Source organism: Oncorhynchus gorbuscha, linkage group LG15 (assembly GCF_021184085.1).
Source record: "Oncorhynchus gorbuscha isolate QuinsamMale2020 ecotype Even-year linkage group LG15, OgorEven_v1.0, whole genome shotgun sequence".
Classification (NCBI taxonomy): Eukaryota; Metazoa; Chordata; class Actinopteri; order Salmoniformes; family Salmonidae; genus Oncorhynchus; species Oncorhynchus gorbuscha.
Genome location: NC_060187.1, coordinates 82992244 through 83005368, shown reverse-complemented (window position 1 = coordinate 83005368; position 13125 = coordinate 82992244). Strand labels below are relative to the sequence as shown.

The window sequence follows — 13125 nt, the reverse complement described above, 5'->3', positions numbered from 1 at the left end:
TCTCTCTCTCTCTCTCTCTCTCTCTCTCTCTCTCTCTCTCTCTCCCACAGAAATACTCTTATTTAAACAAGCCACGCCAATAGTCAGTTACCTGAGAGAAGCATGTGTATTTCTTGACACAGCACAGTACGATACAGTACTAACCTAACTAGAAACACTGAGCTAACTACAGTCCGAACAATCTGTATAGTCCATCCAAAGAGAAAACTAAATTTGTCTTACATGAACAGTCTCCAGCCGCAAGATACAGCTCACAGGACTGAATAGTGGAGGTTGAACCTGGCATATAACTCCAGGGGCTTGTCAGCTCACATATCAGTGTTGTTTCCAGCACTTCACACATGTTCTAACCATTACTCTGCCAGGTTTGACCCACTGAGATAAAACTTTGTAACAGATTGACAATTTGGCACCAAGAGTTACACGATGATACCAGAGAAAGTTGACTTTCAACAACAAGCGCTAACGGCTAAACCCTGTATGTTTGGAAGCAGAGGGCTACCAGCTAGCCGTTTGATTTTGGCTGCCTAGCAACAGACAGAGGGATGCTCGCTCGATCACACCAGTCTAGCACCAGAGGGTCTGTCTACAGAGCCTGACACAGCACTCGCTAGCTAACGTCTCCTCCCAGACAGAGAGCACCAGAACACATCAGGATACAGACAGGGATTAGCTATGAAGTGCTATGTAGGGGCTATGAAGGGCTATTAAGGTCTTACGACAGCCTACGGCAGGCTCTTAGCACAGCCTAACTGTCTTCGCATAACTACAAAAGTCTTCCATTATAGTCTATGCTCTAAATGTCTATTTGTCCTAGTGCTGTAGCACTACCAGTGGAATGCTAAATGCAGGCTAGATGGTCAGATCGCGACGGTCAATTAGTGTCTGTAGACAACGTGTCCCGTGTGGCTCACCTGGTGGAGCATTAGGCTTGCAACGCCAGGGTTGTGGGTTCGATTCCTACAGGGGACCAGAACGAACAAGTATGCACTCACAACTCTAAGTCGCTCTGGAAAAGAGTGTCTACTAAATGACTAAAATATAAATGTCAACACAGATGAACGTATAGAGTTGCGTTCAATTGTGAAACGCTAGCAACAGACAGAACCAGTCGCTAACAGTGACGAGATGTCACAAACATAGCCAACGGGTCAGTCAGCAAACATAGGTTAACACTAGTAAATGCTAGTACAGCAGGTTTAACCCTCGCCCTGCCAGATGTTAGTGCACAGAATAAAACACAGTGTAGGTCAGACGAGTGCAGAGTACAGCGCCCTCTACCTGAACAGATGTCCTGATTCTCCTACACACAGATAGAAAACACACACAAGTAGAGAAAGTCACCACTCCACTAACACATAAACAACACAGTTGATGATACCAGTTAAGACTACACAGTTCCACAGCTGTACAAAGTCAATGATATGTCCACATACAGTATCAGTAGAATCATCTGATTGTAATCCAGATTAGTCATTTCTGACATCGACTTGGTATACCACCTGTCCCGGTCAGGACACTAGTTAATATGGCAAAGATGGCACAGCACAAGCTAAAGAGAGAGAACGAGAGATATACCTCATTGCAAACCGGTAAGAACACTGCATCAAATTCATTCTAGACAGAGCCTACATTTACATAAATAGGTTAGAGGTTCTAGTCTGGACTGTTTCTCCTGGTTAACACCACCCCACCAGTAGTCTGGACTGTTTCTCCTGGTTATCACCACCCCACCAGTTGTCTGGACTGTTTCTCCTGGTTATCACCACCCCACCAGTAGTCTGGACTGTTTCTCCTGGTTATCACCACCCCACCAGTAGTCTGGACTGTTTCTCCTGGTTATCACCACCCCACCAGTAGTCTGGACTGTTTCTCCTGGTTATCACCACCCCACCAGTAGTCTGGACTGTTTCTCCTGGTTAACACCACCCCACCAGTTGTCTGGACTGTTTCTCCTGGTTATCACCACCCCACCAGTAGTCTGGACTGTTTCTCCTGGTTATCACCACCCCACCAGTAGTCTGGACTGTTTCTCCTGGTTATCACCACCCCACCAGTTGTCTGGACTGTTTCTCCTGGTTATCACCACCCCACCAGTAGTCTGGACTGTTTCTCCTGGTTATCACCACCCCACCAGTTGTCTGGACTGTTTCTCCTGGTTAACACCACCCCACCAGTAGTCTGGACTGTTTCTCCTGGTTATCACCACCCCACCAGTTGTCTGGACTGTTTCTCCTGGTTAACACCACCCCACCAGTTGTCTGGACTGTTTCTCCTGGTTATCACCAGTAGTCTGGACTGTTTCTCCTGGTTATCACCACCCCACCAGTAGTCTGGACTGTTTCTCCTGGTTATCACCAGTAGTCTGGACTGTTTCTCCTGGTTATCACCAATAGTCTGGACTGTTTCTCCTGGTTAACACCACCCCACCAGTAGTCTGGACTGTTTCTGCTGGTTAACACCACCCCACCAGTTGTCTGGACTGTTTCTCCTGGTTATCACCAGTAGTCTGGACTGTTTCTCCTGGTTAACACCACCCCACCAGTTGTCTGGACTGTTTCTCCTGGTTAACACCACCCCACCAGTAGTCTGGACTGTTTCTCCTGGTTATCACCAGTAGTCTGGACTGTTTCTCCTGGTTAACACCACCCCACCAGTTGTCTGGACTGTTTCTCCTGGTTATCACCACCCCACCAGTAGTCTGGACTGTTTCTCCTGGTTAACACCACCCCACCAGTAGTCTGGACTGTTTCTCCTGGTTATCACCACCCCACCAGTTGTCTGGACTGTTTCTCCTGGTTATCACCACCCCACCCGTAGTCTGGACTGTTTCTCCTGGTTATCACCACCCCACCAGTAGTCTGGACTGTTTCTCCTGGTTATCACCACCCCACCAGTTGTCTGGACTGTTTCTCCTGGTTATCACCACCCCACCAGTAGTCTGGACTGTTTCTCCTGGTTATCACCACCCCACCAGTTGTCTGGACTGTTTCTCCTGGTTATCACCACCCCACCAGTTGTCTGGCCTGTTTCTCCTGGTTATCACCACCCTAGACAGACCCGTATAGAAAGAACAGCACCAGTGTTTGAAAAAAGAGAAAAAGACTCAAAAGAACTTTACATCTCAGTCTGTCTCCGACTTAGGCGGATGCAAGTTGCCGTGGCAACAAACATTAAAAGAGAAGCCTGCTCAGGATCTATATTGAGAAATCCTGACAGCGGCAGAAACATCTCAGACAACGAGATAACAGACTGCTTCCACAAATCAGAGCCCAGGAGCAGCTAAGCAGAGCTGAGACTGACCCATTACGGTCTTTAACATCTAACTATAGAAACCACAGCCGGTCGGCCAGCCAGAGACTCCTGGAGGGATCAATACCACTCTGGAAATGATCAAAGTTTGGCCCACGTCGCACCGGCCATAAAACCAAATCAATGTTGACATCCCAACCTGGCTGATTCCAGACTCTGGCTAGGACACATGGATTAACACAACATATTTTGCTTCAGAGGATGAAATACTTTCATATATGATAGTCAATATTAATATCAATAAACTTTACTAATCACAATAGCTAACACTTAAGAAAAAAATTGCATAACAACAACCTGAATGTTTTCCTGTACAGTCCTAAATGTTAGGTAAGTAACAACAAAGGTGGTCATTGTATAATAATCTGCAGAGCAGGTTTTTTTCCACAAATAATTGTTTTGAGTTGTGAATAAATTCTTGAGAACTCTTCCTTTGCTTCAAGTGAATGAAAAATGTAAAACAATTGTTCCTTATTTTGGGTTTGACAGAGTAGAGGTGATTATCCGTAGCATGGTATTAACAGAGCTCCATATTCACATCAGAACTATATTCATGTTTAAACACCCTCGCTCTCCTCTCTTCCACTCGTTTAAATCACTAAGTCATTGCCAGATCTCACATCCTCTCCATCTATCCTCTCCTCAGCTTGTCCTCCTCCTCTCTTCTCCGTCTCAGCGGAATGTGAAACAGCAGAATGGCAGGGCTGAACAACGGCACTCCTTCATTGTCTTCCTCTCCTCTTGCTTCGCTCTCTCATTCCCCTTTGCTTTCCTTCCAGCTCTGTCTGAAGGAGAGACGAGCCCGCTGTCTATCCTCTCCTTCTCCCTCTCTGTCTATCTGGGTGATGCCGCCTCTCTCTCTCTCACGTGCTGCTGCTTTTTTCGTCTCATCCGCTCACCCCTCCTTCCCTTTCCCTCTCTCGTTCCATTTCCCTCCCTCCCTCCCATCCTTCCTCTTCCCTCTCTCGTTCCATTTCCCTCCCTTTTCCTCCCTCCCTTTTCCTCCCCCTCGTTCCATTTCCATCCCTCCCCCCTCCTTCCCTTTCCCTCTCTCCTCCCATTTCCCTCCCCCTCGTTCCATTTCCCTCCCTCCCCCTCCTTCCCTTTCCCCTCTCTCGTTCCATTTCCCTCCCTCCCTCTCTCGTTCCATTTCCCTCCCTCCTCCCCTCTCCTTCCATTTGCCTCCCTCCCTCCCTCCTCCCCTCTCTCATTCCATTTCCCTCCCTCCCCTCTCTCGTTCCATTTCCCTCCCTCTCCTCCCCTCCCGTTCCATCCCTCCCTCTCTTCCATTTCCCTCCCTCCCTCCCTCTCTCGTTCCATTTCCCTCCCTCCCTCCTCCCTCTCTCGTTCCATTTCCCTCCCTCCCTCCTCCCCTCTCTCGTTCCATTTCCCTCCCTCCCTCCTCCCCTCTCTCGTTCCATTTCCCTCCCTCCCTCCTCCCCTCTCTCGTTCCATTCCCCTCCCTCCCTCCTCCTCTCCCGTTCCATTCCCCTCCCTCCCTCCTCCTCTCCCGTTCCATTCCCCTCCCTCCCGTTCCATTCCACTCCCTCCCGTTCCATTCCCCTCCCTCTCGTTCCATTCCCCTCCCTCTCGTTCCATTCCCCTTCCCTCTCGTTCCATTCCCCTTCCCTCTCGTTCCATTCCCCTTCCCTCCCGTTCCATTCCCCCCTCCCGTTCCATTCCACTCCCTCCCGTTCCATTCCCCTCCCTCCCGTTCCATTCCCCTCCCTCTCGTTCCATTCCCCTTCCCTCTCGTTCCATTCCCCTTCCCTCTCGTTCCATTCCCCTCCCTCCCCTTCCCTCTCGTTCCATTCCCCTCCCTCCCCTTCCCTCTCGTTCCATTCCCCTCCCTCCCTTTCCCTTTCCATTCCCCTCGTTCCATTCCCCTCGTTCCATTCCCCTCCCTCCCTTTCCCCCTCGTTCCATTCCCCTCCCTCCCTTTCCCCCTCGTTCCATTCCCCTCGTTCCATTCCCCTCCCTCCCTTTCCCCCTCGTTCCATTCCCCTCCCTCCCTTTCCCCCTCGTTCCATTCCCCTCGTTCCATTCCCCTCCCTCCCTTTCCCCCTCGTTCCATTCCCCTCCCTCCCTTTCCCTCTCTCCTCCCCTTTTACCCCTCTTCCACTTTGCAGTCTAAACCATTTAACAGTACATGCACGTGTGTGCACTGAGCGTTGCTCTCTCCCTTACACACACACACACACACACACACACACACACACACACACACACACACACAAGGACAAAGGAATGGATAGAGGAGGGGAAGGCGAGAGGGATGGAGATAGTAGAGCCCACATGGGCTGTTTCCCCTCTAAAAGGCTCCTCCCCCTTATTCCTGTTTGGTAACCTGAGAACCAGAGGAAGAGATGGAGGGAAAGAAAAAAAAAAGGAGGGAAACAGACAGAGGGAGAGAAAGAGAGGGAGGGGAGAGTCTCTCTTTCAACAGAACAGACAGACAGACCACACAGACCAGACATGCAGGCTGATTTGAGGGCATTGTGAATAACCTTGATGTATATGGCCAAATATGAACACTTAACCTGGCAATGCCAAGCAGCTACTGTACCACGAGTTCACCGCTGGTAAAGAACAGGTTATTATCTCACAAACAGGACAGTAAACAACAGAAACAATACACTTGATGTGGGAGTCAAGATACATATTCTTCAAGTCTTAAAAAGAAAAGAGAAAACCAAAGTGATCAGTGGATCAAGTAAGAACTTCCAGTGATGAGAACCGAGATTCAGACAGAAACACAGAAGAAGATCTAGAACTGCAGAACCGCTAGAGAGACAGAATCAGGGAGAGAACCACAGAACCCACGTCAACACCTCAGCGTTACAAAGTGTTGCCCACAGAGAGAGTGATTGTTGAACGCACACCCACAGTGTGATGACACCGTTCACCATACAGATCACAGCGGTATACAGAGTGATTGTTGAACGCACACCCACAGTGTGATGACACCGTTCACCATACAGATCACAGCGGTATACAGAGTGATTGTTGTGCTTGTTGAATGCACACCCAGCAACCCCACACCAGGCCCTGCACCAGCGTAACACACACACACATACCTCTAAATGGCTTAGACAGACAAATAAACAATGTCCTTTACAGCAGGGAGATACTGACAGTGGGAGGCGCAACCAGCAACCCATATGCCTGTGTGTGTGTCTCTCAATTTCTTACCACGTATTCCATGGGACAACACTGACTGCCTGTGAGTGTCTGTAACCCTAAAAACACCAAAGCGCACATCAGCACACGGTAAACACACTCTTAGCCAATCACTGAGCGTTGTACATGTAGTGAATCATAGTTCTCCTAAATGATCCCCTCACAAACACTTGGCTTGGAGCATGCATTGCTCCCAGGATCAGCTGTGGAGAGAGTCATGTGACCTCCTTGCTCAGGTGAGCGCAAAGGTACACACACACACACACACACACACACACACACACACACACACACACACACACACACACACACACACACACACACACACACACACACACACACACACACACACACACACACACATACAAAGACACAGACACACACACACACACAAATAAATCCAGACAACAGCTTTCCTTTCCAAATATGTGTAGACACACACAACATATAACCTGTCAGATTTTGTATCATACCAAAGACGGTGTGTGTGTGTTGAGCATGTTCAGACACACATTGTGGAATGAAAGGAATTACTTACAGGGACGAGTCAAATAAATCCAGACAACAGCTTTCCTTTCCAAATATGTGTAGACACACGCACAACATATAACCTGTCAGATGTTGTGAATGTGACAGAACAGGTCCAGAAATAGTCAGGTTATAGAAGGTATATCAATGTGATTTGTGGGTGATGTGGACATTAGATTAGCCAGGCTTTCAGCAGGCCCAACCAGCCGACCAGACCAGTTAACAGTTCTACATGAGAGAAACAGATAGGGGCAAACAACCTGAAACTCTCCTCTATCCTCGTTTTATTCTCTCTACCCACTCTCCTTCCTTCACTTACTCTTGTCTGTTTCCCTTTTGTCTGCTCTGTCTTGCATTGATTTTCTCTTTTCCTCTCAGGTTCTCCAAGTCTGTCCCTTCCTCTATCCTCGTTTTATTCTCTCTACCCACTCTCCTTCCTTCACTTACTCTTGTCTGTTTCCCTTTTGTCTGCTCTGTCTTGCATTGATTTTCTCTTTTCCTCTCAGGTTCTCCAAGTCTGTCCCTTCCTCTATCCTTCAATACCAAATACTGTAAAACTTCAAATAATATCCCAGGTGTTTATTTGCTTTAATCACTGAACACAACCGGCGCTTATTAGAGACAGGCTTTTATTTCAGCCAGGCGTCTACTTCCTTAACACACATAGTGTGCTCAATAAAATGTTGAAAAGACTACCACACTGTTTGTGACCAGTATAAACATTGTAATAACAAATCCATCACAGATCAGACATGCAAAGACTAGGCTGCCCATCATACACCCCCCGATTTCACGTTTCAGCACCATTGTCTCACTCGTTGCACCTCTTGTATCCACCGTAGTTGAGTCGACCATGTCAAACCACACTGCCGTCTCATCCATGACTCTCCTTTATCTTTACTGTACTCACTGAAGTTCACTCGTAAACAATTACATTTAGACACAGCATTTATTTGAAACAGGTGTTTATTTGCTGGAATGTGTGCAGCTGCCTGGCTATTAAAAAAGGGCAGGCAGTCTGAAGGTAAAGTTTTTTTTATTGCCTACTAACATACTTAGCTACTCTCAGATACTCAAAACACACACACATTCCCATTCTGCCTGCCTCCTGTCCTGACCACACTGGGTTCCACTCCTATCAACTAAAAACAAGAAGAAGTGGCTCCAGTGGGCACTCGATCACCAACACTGGACAGTTGAGGAGTGGAAACATCCCCTGGAACATGACAGCCAGTTCAGTTTATTGTTGTGGCCGGGTCAGTCCACAGACCTCAACCCAATAGAACATATTTAGGAGGAGATGGAACGGGCTGTTCACAGCATGTATGTACCACTGTCCAATCTGCAGCAACTGCATGAGCCCATGACGCCAACATGGACCAACATCCCTGTGGAACGTTTCCGACACCTTGTAGAATGCCACAAAGAATTCAGGCTGTTCTGGAGGCAAAGGGGGTCTGACCCGGTACTAGATGGGTGTACCTAATTATATGTCTGGTGAGTGTTTTAACCTGGGTGTAAAAATGTATATACAGTAGCAGTTAAGTTTGGACACTCCTACTAATTATTTTCTTTATTTTTACTATTTTCTATATTGTAGAATAATGGTGTTATTTCATAGTTTTGATGTCTTCACTAAGAGCGTGCAAAGCTGTCATATATAAACCAAAGATTCTCAGGGCAGTGACTGCTAGACTTGACTGAATAACAAGATATCTCCCATCAGTCTCTCTCCATCTCTTCTGCCAATGTCCCTCTCCCTTCCGTGTTGCTACTTTGATGAATATTAACCAATTCTACAGGACCCAAGAAATGCTATACACACAAACGCACGCGCACACACCTCACTGTCCAGAACCACAGGCCTTAACGGAGACCAATACATTACAACACACAGGACAGGTCTGTCCTGTCCAAATCTATACAGACTCGCTCTGACTCATAGCCTACCCTACACAACCCATGGCCCAAATAAATTTGATAATTCAAAACAACAGCACAAAGACAGAAGAAACTCAGAGTCGTATCACTTTATTCACAAACATACTGGTATGGTAGACAGAGAACTCCTGACTACAGGCTCAGCCAGCCAGGGGAACTATTAGTGTGTAACACTACACAGACTGCACACCATAGGGAACTCAGAGTGTAACACTTTACAGAGAAACAATAAGTAATCCCTGGAAACTGTAGCCTCGGCCAGAGCAGGATGTGAGACTGAAACAGTTCCCTTCTAACCTCACAAACCTCCCACACAAAGGTGTTCACACCACACAGATCCAATGCCATGAACCTAGGATGGCAGAAAACAGGATTAGGCACAGAGATGTCATAAAGGAGACCAGGAAGTACGGGAGCTAACCATTCTATTCATTTCATTCGCTTCCATTCAGTGGACAGGAGTTCCATTCGCTTCCTGTTCATATGTACTCCTATTAATAACATCAGACATTAGGAATGTCCCTCTTTAACTTTGCTCACCAAATGTGACCGACAGGACCGGCAGGAAGCACCAGTATATTATTGGCCTGAGTATGAAGCATGTGCAACCCTGATAAAGCTCCCTGTTTTGTATCACAAAATAAAATCTATGAATCTATGAATAGTGGTATCATAATGATTACTTTGGGACTTGATTATTATATATGCCATTTAGAAGACACTTATGCAAAGCGACTTACAGTTATGAAGTGCATCAAGTAAATACTAGTAGGCCTTTAGTTTAAATGTATCTATGTGGGAGTGAATCTGTCTGCAGCTCAGCATGTAGTCTTAAGTGTCTATGTGAAGTGAGTAGGAGGCAGACCAGGGCTGCAGGGCAGGAAGTGGAGCTCAGGCATCACCATCTCTTCCGCTACGTTGTAAGACGGACAACCACACACTGAGACCCAGATAACTGCTCCTACAGTGTTTCCACACACGCTGAAAACTATTTGGGTCCACAATTAAGTGTTACAGTGAAGGACCCAAATAAGTCAAAGGTCATACATATGAATGTTCTTAAAACCATGGAAACAAAACCTCTTCTTGATGCAGATAAGCTGCTGCTCACAACAGCTGAAACAGTATCTTGCCAGCTAAAACAGAGAAGTATCTAGCCAGCTGCTTGGCTTTTTTCTCTGGCAGTGAGCTACATGTCAGGCATAGCATCATATTGATATACAAACTGACGCTGAGTGAAATCCAAGACTGTTGCCAATTGCAACTAAGGGCTGGCACACGTCCGCACACATGCATACGTGCACACTCGCACACACTTATTTTTGAGCAGAGATACACACACCTGTCTGCCAAATCAAAAGGGAGTTAACGAAAGGTGTCACCCAGCCAAGCTTATCACACAGACAGGACTGATTGGTTCTGCTTTTGATTGATAGGGTCTGCATTAGATTAGGCAGACCTTGTTTGATTGAGAGGGTCTGAGGTGGATTGTGAAGCTCTGTGTCAAACAGGATGTATTTGATTGACAGATAGATTAATAGATTAGTTGGTTGTGTGTGTGCATGTACATTTCTAACACTGACATTTCAGTCTCTCAGAGTTTATTATCCCCATGCAGCAGTCAGTCAAGCCTTCCTCCTCTTCGTCACCATCAGAGAGATAACCCACTGACAGTGAGTTTAAAGAGTGTGTGAGAGTGTGATATGGGAGCTGGGCTTATTATGAAGCAGTCTGTTCAGACACAAGCCTACCTCTATCCACTCCATCCCTGACTCCTGTCTGTCTGGGGTGTCGCCAAACCATCAGAGTGGTATACTATGATTAAACTTAGATTTACTCAGGGTTTTCCAAAGCTAGCCAGCTTGAGTCACATTCCAGCTCAGGCTTCATCCGTACTACAACAGTGGATATTGCTTATATGCCTGCTGCTAACTCTAGCAGGCTTGTAACTGTGCATGCATGTCACACGTGTCTGGTGGAACACCAAACTTTTCATTGAGGCAAGGCTGAAACATCCATCCATGGGCGAGTCAGTGCCACGTCTTAATTTGTGCAAAATGAAAAGAGTTTTGCTGCACATTCAGCAGGCTGTGGTGTAAAATAGGCTCGTTGAAGGGCCGTCTTTATTTTATTATAGTTAATACCTTCTTTAGTGTGCTTATCAATACACAAGCACCTTTCCCCCACTCCTATCGATATAATAATCGTATTAAGTTATACACACGTTTTACTTGATTTTATTGGTCTTTAACTCGTGACACTTCATTCAGGATACATGGAGTTAACCCTGAGTAAGCCTGCCCAGGTGCAGGTTAGTTCTGGATTTGTTGCCATAGAAATGTACCTGGCTGAAAGGTGAGTCACTGTCGTGGTACCAGTTATCCCGAGTTGAACTCAGAGTTGACCAAAGTGACCTCGCTAACTCCTCAAACCACATACGTGGTATAGGGCTCAGGACCAGGCCAGCTGTCTAACAACAGAAGTCCCATCACAGACTGAGGTGTAGGTAACCATAACAACTGTGTGTGTTTATGTATCTGGCCACACCAATACAGCCCGAATCATAGGCTTATGAAGGGCCCAGCATCACAGCTTGTTGTTGAATGTTCTGTATGGCACGTATCCAACTACAGAGCACTGTTTTAGTCAGGGCTTGTCACAGATGATTTAAATGATCGGTGTTGTCTGAAACATATAGTTCCACTTCCATTACAATATAGAACCTAGACCAATTGAAACATTAAATCATCTCAATGAGAATGCCATCTTGACAATATGCTAAAGAACTATATTGCACATCACAGAAATGTAGTGTAATCCGAAATTCTGATTAGGTCGCTGAAAAAGAACTAGAGCATTTACAGAAAGCCAAAACCAGCCTGTTTAGTCAGACTTTAGATTCACTTTCTCTAAACCTGTGTGGTAACACTGGGATTCATTTATTAATTTTCTTGCAGTAACATGTTTTTACATAGTAAGAATGGTAGCATAGTTTCCATTGCATAGTAGGTATTGTGGAGTTTACATAAACGTAATAGTGGCCACTTCCTGTTCCACCTGTAGAAAAACAAACAAAACTCCATATTGCTATAGTAGTACGTAAACAACACGTCAATACAAACAGTTACTTTTCTTGTTACAGTATTAGTACTCATGTAGGTCTATAAAGTGTTACCAGAACAATTTAAATGACAGAGTTGTACAACTTGTTGTCAGAGTTGGACAACTTGTTGTCAGAGTTGGACAAGTTGTTGTCAGAGTTGGACAACTTGTTGTGAGGAAGGTAATGATATCACAGGGACCCAGGCCTACAGAACTGACTATTTCTAGTAGCCTATGCAGCAAACCACTTTTATTTTGAAAACACCCAAAAGTGACACCACGGTTGTTTGCGACTTCTGTTGAATAGATACAATGTTTAATGTTCGGCCTAGGCTAGTTACTTTGTATCACTAGGCTAAATTTCGCAATGTTACCATAACTACAGTTTTCGTAGTACGGCTATACTGAACTCAGCAGTCTTGCTAGAATAGATATCAGAAAAAGATTGTTTCGCCAACATCGAACTGATGGCACAACAAAAAGTAAGGCAGCCTACAATCGGCCTATAGCAAATAATATTAATATATCAGACAGAATGTTCTTGCTTTAGTATTCGAATGTCCTAAAACGTCTCTCTACCACGTTACAACACGCAGCCCTTAACATTCAAGCCCAAACCATGCCCAGAGAAGTGTGCTGAACTTTTGTCAGGAGAACTTACCAGCTATCTTCCTCCTTGTCCCTTTTGTGCCTCTTGTTTTCTCCCAGCTGTTGTTGTCCCGTAGGCCTACTTCTAACTAAATTACACAAGTGGCTGAATGCGAAGGTTCAAAACGCCAGCTGTCGTACAGTGTGCATATTAATTTCTTTAGAAAGAGGGCTGAAACTTTTCTTCTTTAGTTTCTCTTCCTTTCCTCCCCTTTCTACCAACACAAAAAAGCCACTTCCGCGAACAAATGGTAACGTCATTTGCCACTCAGTTTGTGTGGTTCTTTGCACCTGGGCCGCGGTTGAGCGGCCTTGAAAGAAAGGGATTGCGCAAAACGATAACTTCGCACAATAACAAACCAGCCTACCGTATAACTGAGTAAACTAATATTAAACCACATTGACACAGTCTGT

At 45.9% G+C, this 13125-nt stretch overlaps 1 long non-coding RNA gene across 1 annotated transcript; it reads right to left on the bottom strand.

The window, feature by feature from the left end:
• Positions 1–7386: 7386 nt before the first annotated feature.
• On the bottom strand, positions 7387–13086 carry LOC123998236. Its single transcript, XR_006832242.1, has 2 exons — positions 12725–13086; positions 7387–12018 (listed from the first exon to the last, which is right to left on the bottom strand). It is a non-coding gene; the product is annotated as an uncharacterized LOC123998236 (long non-coding RNA).
• Between the last annotated feature and the right edge of the window lie 39 nt (positions 13087–13125).